Source organism: Salvelinus alpinus, chromosome 3 (genome assembly GCF_045679555.1).
Source record: "Salvelinus alpinus chromosome 3, SLU_Salpinus.1, whole genome shotgun sequence".
NCBI classification, from domain to species: domain Eukaryota; kingdom Metazoa; phylum Chordata; class Actinopteri; order Salmoniformes; family Salmonidae; genus Salvelinus; species Salvelinus alpinus.
Genome location: NC_092088.1, coordinates 53,724,143 through 53,733,211, shown reverse-complemented (window position 1 = coordinate 53,733,211; position 9,069 = coordinate 53,724,143).

The window sequence follows — 9,069 nt, the reverse complement described above, 5'->3', positions numbered from 1 at the left end:
CTTCATATTGGTCCGGCAGGTAGCCTAGTGGTTAGAGCGTTGGACCAGTAACCGAAAGGTTGCTAGAGCGAATCCCTGAGCTGACAAGGTAAAAATCTGTTCTTCTGCCCCTGAGCAAGGCAGTTAATCAACATCCACGGCACCCAGGGAACAGTGGGTTAAGGCAGCCTCACGCACCTCTCTGATTCAGAGGCTAAATGCATAAGAAACATTGCAATTGAAGGCATTCATTTGTACAACTGACTAGTATCCCCCTTTCCTTTAGTAGTGGTTTCCTCACAGCAATTCGACCATGAAGGCATGATTCGACCATTAAGACATGAGCCTGTTTCATCATAGCGCTTGAAGGTCTTTAGCGACTACACTTGAAAAAAACTTTCAGTAATCTTTTTGTTATTAGTCCCAACTTTTTGTTTCATTCAAGCCCTCCCATCTATCTCTTAACACCATCCATATTGGATTTCTGTTTGCCATATATTTGTCAACTCCGCTGTGATGTTTCACAAAAGTTCTGAATATTTCTATTCTCATCGTTTCTACAGATTGGAAATTAAAGATTAACATGTTTGCTAAAAGTATTATTATATTATTGATCAATTGACTATGACTTTTCAAATCACCCAGTAGTTCTATCTGCAGAGTTAGCTCCAGGTAAATGTTGAAATTCTTCAGCCATTCCTGGACCTGTGACCAAAAACAAGCTACATATGGACAGTACCAAAATAAATGATCTGATGACTCTGTCTCTTTGCAGCAAAATCTGCAGAGCTGGGAAGGTTGTATCCCCCATATATATAACATTCTATTGGTTGCAAGAATTTTTATAATAATTTAAATTATGTTTTGAATATCAGTTCATAAACCATGTGGCATGGAATCGGTACATTGAATATCTCTTCCCAACTATTTTGCAATCTATATGGCACAGCAGTCTTTTTTGGTCCTTAAATGAAAGTGGTATACTTATTTATTTATCACAATTTTCTTTAACCAATTTGATCTTTAATGCAGGGCCGGCAGACAAGTTCCTTACTTTTCCCCCTTTCCACTTGCCTCTTCCATTTTTGCGGTAATGCCGCAATTAGTTGTTTGTAATTTTAGGTAGAGCAGACATTTACATATATTTTTGTTAGCTGCATGTGTGACATAACTCCACCAGTCCTATTTATGATATAATTTACAAAAATTATACTTTTTTAAAATGTATTAAAAAGATATATTTTTTATCAATTACTATATTTGAATTTAACCACAATATTTCTTGTATTATTTGTTCTATCTTTTCTGGTGGATTAAACTGAAATTCCAACCAACTTTCGATGGCTTGTTTTAAAAATATCGATATTTTGGAGATTATTTCATTTTCAATTAACCGAAAGTGAGCGGTTGTAATCTGAATTATGGGGTAAAGGCCATTCTTGAACATGAGGTGAGACATTCTTACTAATTTGCTAGAGAACCAGTTCTCATTTAAGTGTAACTTTTGTAAGACACATTTTCCCAGTCAGAGCAATAGCACTAAAAGCAACAAAACAAAATAGATAAAAGCAACAAAGTGTTTCCACACCTCACCAGCTGCAGACAACATGGAAAGCGGCAATACACAGCTAGGGATTATGTTCACTAGTCTGATTGGCCTTTAGCCATGTCTTCATGTTTTTTGTGAAGGTGTGATAGTTGGTAAAGTTATGTGTGTCTGATAGCTGGGTATTCCAGACATTGGAAGCTCTCACAGAGAAAGCAGATTGACTAAAGGTGCTTTTCCTTCAGAGAACTATACAGTCACCTCTCATGGCAGACCTTGTGGATCTGCTGCCATAGGTTTGGGTTTTCTGTTTAACAAAAGTACTGAGTGGAGGGGGAGCCATTCCATGTAGGATCTTGAATACATGATGTGTCTGTGTATTGCGCAAGGTTTTCCCAACTCAGGAGCTCATGCTTTCTGAGGATGTAACAGTGATGATGGCTATTGGGTTTCCTATCAAGCCCTTTGAGAGCCTGTTTGTAGACAGGCTGAATGGGTTTTAATGTGGTACAGCAAGCTCGGGCCCAACTAGTCAAGAAGTATGTTAATAAGTGGGGGAGTATCATAGATTTGAAGTACAGTTTTGCTTCCTCTGTAGTCAACAATTTTGTGTAAATCGGAAATTAGCTAGGTTGAATTTGGTTATTTGAGTTACCTTTTTCACCTGCTTTTAAAAGAGAGGTTGAAATCAAGTATGATGCCAAGGTACATAAAATTAGATACCACCTGGAGCTTCTCCCCTGACACATAGACATCTGGCTCAGTAGCATCAGTTGCCCTCTTTGTGAAGAACATGCAGACTGTTTTTTTCACATTGAGATGCAAACATGAGTCACTGAGCCACTTTGTAACCTGGACCATTACAGTAATGAGTTATTGTGCAGCTTGCTGTTTGCTCTTTGCATACACATATATCACTGTATCATCTGCATACATTTGAACTTCAGACCCAGTACAGACAGAAGGCAGATCATTAATGTACAGGCTGAACAGTATTGACCCTTGGGGCACGCCCACATCATAGCTAAGAGTGGGTGACACTTAGTTTTGACTATTCCGCTGATGAGACAGCACCAACTTTTTGAAGGTTCTGGATTTGTTAAACAACAGGTTTATATTTGAACTAAATCAATGCAACAGGATGAAATGATTAGATTACTAGAAAGGGGTTACGGGTTTGTTTATTGTTCATTTTAGGTGTCGATTCCACTTAATGAAACACTGTATTATCTGATGTGTTTTGAGTAGGATTCTTCCTTCCAGAACTGATGGAAGTCCCCTACAGTATGTATTTGAAGGGAGACATAGGAGACATGTCTCAAACAACTTTTTAGTAGATGCCTGGGATCAAATATCACTGATTCCTTACCTTGAGAAATTGACTACATTTGCGACAGGAAAAAAATGTAGTAACGATACCAAGATAATGTTATATGGATATGGAAAAGAGAGACCAGTCATATAATATAATATGGGAGTGAATTGTTAGACTCGGTGGCGAGATACATTTGTGTGTCTAAGGGTAACACCTGCTAAATTAAGCGCACATAAGCGTTGGGGTACGTTAAAACGATTAATGATTTGAGGGAGTACAATGGACTTATCATTATCATAAACCTCTGGGTTACTGATTATGAAATTAGTATAGTGAATGCTTATGAAATTGACATTTTCTTCAAGGATAATGGGGGTAGTCATTTTCTCACTTTGAAATGTTTCCTGAGGCTATGGTCTCGGGGAGAGCAGTGAGTGAGATTGAGGCCGTAAACTACCAAATTAAATAAGGGCTGGCCATTTTTGTTTGTTTTCACCTTAAGGTTTGCAAGTACTCACACACACACACAACACACTTGTCATGACTATTTGTTGTTGTTTTTTAAATACCAGGTTTAATTTATTGTTAGTGTTCTATTTCATTTGGGTTTAGTGAGTTTTTAATTTGTCTTTGTGCCAAGGTATCTTAAAACCTCTACCACTTCTCTCTCCCGGATCCGGGATCCTCCTCATCAAAAAAGCTGACTAGCATAGCCTAGCCTAACGGGACAGGGATATCATATAATATAATTTTCATGAAATCACAAGTCCAATACAGCAAATGAAAGATAAACAGCTTGTGAATCCAGCCATCATTTCCGATTTTTAAAACGTTTTACAGCGAAAATACAATATGTATTTCTATTAGCTAACCACAATAGCCAAAGACTCAACCGCATATTTTCACCATGTTTCTACCGCATAGGTAGCTATCACAAAACCGACCAAATAGAGATAAAATTAGTCACTAACCAAGAAACAACTTCATCAGATGACAGTCTTATAACATGTTATACAATACATTTATGTTTTGTTCGAAAATGTGCATATTTGAGGTATAATTCATAGTTTTACATTGCAGCTACCATGAAAAATATCACCAAAGCAGCCAGAATAATTACAGAGAGCAACGTGAAATACCTAAATACTCATCATAAAACATTTATGAAAAATACATGGTGTACAGCAAATGAAAGATAAACATCTTGTGAATCAGGCCAATATTTCCGATTTTTTAAGTGTTTTACAGCGAAAACACAATATAGAATTATATTAGCTTACCACAATAGCCAAACACACAAACGCATTTATTTACCGCAAAAGGTAGCGTTTGCAAAAACCAGCAAAAGATATAAAATTAATCACTAACCTTGAACAAATTCATCAGATGACAGTCTTATAACATCATGTTATACAATACAATTATGTTTTGTTCGAAAATGTGCATATTTAGAGGTACAAATCCTGATTATACATTGTGAATACGTAGCATCGATTCACCAGAATCTCCAGAGATATTTTGGACACTCACCTAATCTGACCAAAGAACTCATCATAAACTTTACATAAAAATACTTGTTGTATGGCAAATGAAAGATACACTGGTTCTTAATGCAACCGCTGTGTTAGATTTAAAAAAATAACTTTACCATAACATACAGCTTGCGTTATTGCGAGACAGCGCTCACCAAAACGGCGGAGAATAGGACTCAACATTTTACACAGAAATACGAAATAACATCATAAATGTTTTCTTACTTTTGTTGAGCTTCCATCAGAATGTTGTACAAGGAGTCCTTGGTCCAGAATAAATCGTTGTTTGGTTTTAGAATGTCCATTTCTTCTGTCGAATTAGCAACCTTGGCTCGCCATGTGGCGCGAACATGCCCATCAACTCTTGGCGCAAAGAACGGAAAATTCCAAAAGTCCCAATAAACGTTGAATAAACTGATAAAACTCAGTTGAAAAAACCTACTTTATGATGTTATTATCACATGTATCAAATAAAATCAGAGCCGGAGATATTCGCCGTGTATACGTAACGCTTTTCAGAAGCCAATGTCGAGCTCCGCAGCGCGCCTTGGTAGACAAAGAAAATTCCTGACCTGCCACTCCAAAAGCTCTTGTTCGGCCTCAGATCAAGCTAGACACCCCATTCCACCTTCCACTGCCTGTTGACATCTAGTGGAAGGCGTATGAAGTGCATGCATATCGATAAATAAGGCAATTGAATAGGCAGGCCCTGAAACAGAGCCTCGTTTCAGATTTTTCACTTCCTACATGGAAGTTTGCTGCAAAATGAGTTCTGTTTTACTCACAGACATAATTCAAACAGTTTTAGAAACTTCTGAGTGTTTTCTATCCAATAGTAATAATAATATGCATATTGTATGATCTAGAAAAGAGTACGAGGCAGTTTAATTTGGGCACGATTTTTTCCCAAGCGAAAACAGCGCCACCCTATTGACAAGAAGTTTTTAAAGGGGCACACACACAAATGGAATTTTCTGAAGTTTATCTTTTCTAAGTTTTAATTGAACACGTGAATTCTTTTGATAGGACATGTACTGGATATTTACTAGAAACCTGGGATACGAAATGTATGAAATGTTTGACTGTTTTTCATTTCATTATTCTAATATAGTAAAAAAAATACTTATTTGAAGGGTTTGTATGACCTCTGTCCTGACTTTCCAGTGTGGTTTGATCACCCTCACTGGAAAACAATTTGGATAATGAATTTAAGGGAATTTGTAATATTGATTTGAAGGTCATTTGTAATATTGATAATTATGAAGTTTAAAGCCATATTTGTTATTTGGACCAACGGGAAGAAGGAGAGGGAGTAGCCTTTGACTAAGGGTAGGCTATCTTAACTTCTTTGGGGTAGGGGACAGTGTTTTCACGTCCGGATGAAAAACATGCCCAGAGTAAACGGCCTGCTACAAAGCCATAAAAGATAGAATATGCATATTATGAGTAGATTTGGATAGAAAACACTCTGAAGTTTCTAAAACTGTTTGAATGATGTCTGTGAGTTTAAAGAGACCAAACTGGACGATAATTTATAGCTAATGCTATCTGGCTATGGGATACTCCTCTTTCAAGTAAAAGGCCCTTTGTAATGTTCCTAAGATCTGTGGTTCGTCATGTGAGTTGAGAGGGGTGTATCTTGGCTATAAAAGATACTAAGAATTGTTTTGTAAGGACTCTCAGAGAATTCATTTATAGACACTGAATTGATCTGAGAGTCAAAGGGCTATGGTGAAGCTCATATAATTAAAGATGGACTTTAAAATATAACTCTGACTTGTGTGTGGTTTGCTCTCTCATCATTTAGTAATACAGGAAATTACCACGACACTTGTTAATAAGGGAGCAGGTCAATACAACACACACATATAAAGTGAATCAATTAGAGTGCTCCACGATAATGATGGCTGGTCGACGAATCACTCTTAGGTGATTCCTTGAGAGCCCCGAGACAAAGGTACAAAGGTCTTTTATAGCCAAGATACACTCCCTTCAGTCTACATGAAGTATGGAATGGGTCACAAGGTTAAGATTTGTATGAAAGATACTTATAATTCACAGCAAACAGTATCTGCTGTAAAAACTGTTCTCATTGTGTAGAAACCAGGGTCTGGCCCCGAGCCATCTCTCCCTGGTACCTTATAGAACAGAAACACCAATTCATGCTATGGAATGTGTTCTTGTTAGGTTTATCACCCAAAGTATCGTAAATCTTCTGTCAGCATTAAGCGCCCCCAGAGGCCCACTTTCAGTTCTTACAGACACAATAGAGTTATAAGAACCCTCTATTCTGTTGCATAAAACAATTTGATGCAATAACAGTATTATAACATAATCTTGTAATTTCTCTCACACTACATGTACAAAATAACTTCACTAACCTGTACCCATGCACATTGACTCGGTAGCGGTACCCCCTGTATATACAGTGGCAAGAAAAGCATATGTGAACCCTTTGGAAATACCTGGATTTCTGCATAAATTGGTCATAAAATTTGATCTGATCTTCATCTAAATCACAACAGACAAACACAGTGTGCTTAAACTAATAACACACACATTTTTTCTTGTCTATATTGAATACATCATTTAAACATTCACCCCTAGGCAAGGGGTTCTTAAACTTTTTCAGGCTGGGACCCAAATTTGAAATTCTGTGTTTTCCTGGGACCCAAGCGTATACATAAATATTGATACATTTCATTGCCCTTGTGCCCAAAACAAATGCAATATAGACAAAAACAAATAACAATGAAATATCCATATAAATATATATTCATGTTTATTTTCCCCCAGTAAAAACAATCTTACATATCTGTCTAGGTTGGAACTGTTGCTGTTAAAATGTAATAAATGATTTTCATTCTGAACTGGAATAAATTGATTGATCACATCCCACAGATGAATAACAGAACACACACACAGGCTTTTTAAAAGTGCAACCCTAAGTAACAGTACAGATGAAAAATGATCAGGCCAACTGTACATCTTACTGTAGAAATTATTGTTGAAAGAAAGTCCAGGTTGGAACTGTTGCTGCTAAAATAAAATAATATTTTTTATTCTGAACTGGAATAAACAAACTGATTGAACATGTCACAAAGATGTAGACCAGAAAACACACACACACACACTGTCCTATTGAGAGGTGTGTAGCTGGTTGAAGTTTCCAACAAGCATGTCTATTCTGGGCTCCGTTTTTGACAATGCAATACCGAGGTCATGCTCAGCCTTGAAACTGTTTCTGTACTTGTTTTTTAAGTGTGTCAGAGTTGAGAACCCTGACTTGCATAGGTATGTGGTGCCAAACTGAACCAGAACATCTACTGCTTTCTCATTCAGGACACTGCTTCCTGCTGTAGATGAGCAACCCAGAACTGTGTGAGTGGGTTTGCCTCAAAAAGCATCTCGCTTCAATCAGTTTATTCCAGTTAAGAATAAAACATATTATTGTATTTTAACAGCAACCGTTCCAACCTAGACTAGTTTTCAACAATAATTTCTACAGTAAGATGTACAGTAGGCCTGGTCATTTTTCATCTTCATCTGTACTGTTACTATGGTTGCACTATCAGTAGCTAGCGTGCTTTGGCAAATGTTAGCTATTAGCTGTGTACAAGGCCAGGGGATTGTTTGAAAGAGAAACTCACATCTAATACTATGAGAGTTAGTACTACCTTATTTCTGCTCATTATCACCTGTTATAAACTGACAACAACGCCTTGCTGGCGGACTTTTCCACATTTGAAGCACTGTTTCCTGAAGCATTCTGCCCTGTTCTGAAAGAACTCCCTGGGTTTACCATCACGCTGTGGATGTTTGGTCAGGACGTGTCGTTTAATTAATTTGTTCATTATGAGAGACTCATTACTAAGCACTTTCCATCACAAAACACATTGTGGGAGCTCCTCATTATAAGTTTGTATGAAAGAGAGAGAAACTCATCGCGGTATATGCGTTTCATGACAATTGAGCTCAATCCATTTCATGACAGAGGTGAGTGATGGCGATTGGGAATGACAAGTCAGAGGCAGACAGCACATCTGCTGCTGAATGACAGCGCTGCATTGTGTGTGTCGTGGAGTAATCTTCAAGAAAACTGCAGAAAAAAGATCTGTTAAACCGCGAAGCACACGGGCATCTCCCTCTCACACTCGCGCAGCTGCCAAACTGAGCAGAGACCACTGCTAAGCAGAGAGCGCACTGAACAGTAATTCATGAAATAATTATAAATGTACTCTGACACGTCGCAACCCACCATTAACAGGTCTTTTAAGAAAGGCTGCCCTAGGCTAATGACTTCTCCAAAAGCTAATTGGAGTCAGGAGTCAGCTAACCTGGAGTCCAATCAATGAGACCAGATTGAAATGATTGTTGGTTAGAGCTGCCCTGTTCTATAAAAAAACTCACAAAATTTGAGTTTGCTATTCACAAGAAGCATTGCCTGATGTGAACCATGCCTAAAACAAAAGAGATGTCAGAAGACCTAAGATTAAGAATTGTTGACTTGCAAACATCTGGAAAGGGTTACAAAAGTATCTCAAAGCTATGATGTTCATCAGTCCACAGTAAGAGAAATTGTCTATAAATGGAGAAAGTTCAGCACTGTTGCTACTCTCCCTAGGAGTGGCCGTCCTGCAAAGATGACTGCAAGAGCACAGCGCAGAACGCTCAAATAGCTTAAGAATCCTAGAGTG